The sequence below is a fragment of the Sander lucioperca genome, chromosome 10 (genome assembly GCF_008315115.2).
Source record: "Sander lucioperca isolate FBNREF2018 chromosome 10, SLUC_FBN_1.2, whole genome shotgun sequence".
NCBI classification, from domain to species: Eukaryota; Metazoa; Chordata; class Actinopteri; order Perciformes; family Percidae; genus Sander; species Sander lucioperca.
This window is the reverse complement of record NC_050182.1, coordinates 24694796-24697155: the sequence shown is the minus strand read 5'-3', so window position 1 is coordinate 24697155 and position 2360 is coordinate 24694796. Positions and strand designations below refer to the sequence as shown.

Here is a 2360-nt window from a genome sequence, read left to right as displayed (position 1 = left end):
CCTAAAAGCCATATGACATGCTCTCAGCCAACAATAGATAAGCCATATGGTGTTTCCCTGAAAGGCAAATTTTGCTTCAGATGAAGAAACAATTGGGCTGAATGAGCCGGTGGAGTTGGATGGTGTGGGTTCAAGGTGAGAGATAATACCACAGCACCAGACTGAACCACCCATTTTTTAATTTTCTCAGTGGACTTGACAACAGAGCTCTTTCCGAGCAGGTACACTATCTATGGCTTAGACACAGATCCTCTTTGATCTTAGGGGATAATGGGTTGCCACAAATACCCCCCATCCTGCATTATGTGTACCAGCAAACACTGGGAAACTGCCACCATGACATTTTTAAAGTGTGCAGTTGTGTGTGTGTGTGTGTGTGTGTGTGTGTGTGTGTGTGTGTGTGTGTGTGTGTGTGTGTGTGTGTGTGTGTGGCATATGCACTGTAAGTGGGTCCAGGCTTATAGAGTTGTTTCCAAACTGTGAGCAAGGGGCCTTTGGAGCAGTTTAAACAACATGAGTGACAGGGCACAACGGTGTCGGCACACTGCGCAGGGTGCATGAGAGGTGATAATTCATGGCTGACCCTCTGACAGACAAGAGGGGGCTGCAGTAATTAACTCTGCCACACACAGTTGGTGGATCACTTAATTCATAGATTTACGCTGACAGCATCAGAGGTTTTATATAGGCAAAGCACCACATGAACCTACTTAGTGCAAGTGTACACTTTTTAGCAGTACATTAATATAAACAGCATTATGCAGAATGCACATTTAAAATTAGTTTTCCAGTATATACTTTCTAAATATTATTGTCAAAATAGCCAATGGTAACATGTACGTATAAACAACTAGAAAATAACTATGGTCAGCATATGGTTATGGTTGAAATGATCATTTAAAGCTGAAATGATTAGTTGGTTAATCGGACAGAACATTATTCGGCAACAATTTGGATACTTAATTATTCGTATAAGTAATTTATCAATCAAAAGAATGAAAGGAAATTTGAGAAAATTAGCTGCAGATTAATCGATAATGAACAGCATCATTAGATGCAACCTTAAAGTCATTATCACAATATTTGTATGGATCATTACTGGTATAGCTTATACATTATGATAAAACAAATGTGTGCAAAATCAAATATAAAATGATGAAACAAATGTTCAAAGCAATAAACTGTTTCATTACATGTCACCAAACTTTCAGATGTGTAAAACAAAAACTAATGACATCAGTTGACCTTGAAAAAGCCAACTCTGTCTGAAAGAGTAAACTCCTTTTTCTGGGAAGATCATGTGCTACGATTGAAAGCTCCAGAACAGCGACAAAATCAACTTTGTGGTGTGATTGTTTGGATGACTACTTGAGTTAGATTTTAATCACAACTTGCTTGAAGACATTTATTTGGACAACAGAAATGTGTGGAACAATAACATAAGATTATATCATCATGATATTATTCTGTCAAAAGTCGATGAAAGATAATATCAATGTATCGCCCGATCCTAATTTACAGCATGTACTGCAAAGTGATATAATTCAATTCAATTGTATTACATTTTATTTATAGTGTCAAATCATAACAGAAGTTATCTGAGGACACCTTTCATATAGAGCAGCTCTAGACCCCACTCTATAATTTATAGAGATCCAACATTTCCCCATGAGCAATAATCTTCTAATATTAAGAGATTATCTTAAAAAAACAAATGTCTCTAATGATCCAAATGTTTGGAATATCAGCCATGCATTTGAATACTCCTCCAGCATTAACTGTAATTAAGAAAATCAAGACTGCAGCTGCTGACAGCCAACTTGAGTCATAGAGTAACAAACCTTGATCACATTACATCCATATTAACCACAGAATGATCGGAGGGGTCAGAGCATACCAGGCTACTCCACACAGGGAGGGATAACAGACACAGACAAATGCTCACTTTGTACTAAAACATTATCCTAAGCAGAGTATGCATGTTTTTGAGGTTGATGATGCAACAACAGCTATGATGCACTGACTTCTAAGGTCTGTAGCAACTGAGCTTGTACACACGGGTGCATTTTACAAGAGGAAAATGAGAAACTATTGTTTCACCAAAGACAGCCACAGCCACCTGTGTGAAATGTGGGCGTAAGAAAGCAACAACTATCTAATGCACTTGAGTGAAAAGAAGAATAAGTCTGACCTGTTTGGCGTGTGCTGTTCAGTTCAGGAGGAAGAGACGCTTGAAACTTAATAGAGGGGGAGAGTGGTGATGGGGGAGTTAGTGAGAGAGAGAGGGGGAGGTACATTAAGGGTTATGGAAAGTGAGTGTAACAGGGGAGGGGGCTGCAGTCTGGTTGGTTATAACACTG

General features: G+C 38.7%; 1 protein-coding gene across 2 annotated transcripts in view; it reads right to left on the bottom strand.

Moving 5' to 3' along the window:
- cacng6b (calcium channel, voltage-dependent, gamma subunit 6b) overlaps positions 1–2360 on the bottom strand; it is a 9032-nt gene extending 6672 nt beyond the window's left edge. The window contains exon 1 of one of the 2 annotated variants that reach the window (XM_031299558.2): positions 2192–2360. The gene's annotated coding sequence lies outside the window, so the exon portion shown is untranslated. The remainder of the gene's footprint in view (positions 1–2191) is intronic. The other variant, XM_031299559.2, reaches the window with a different exon arrangement.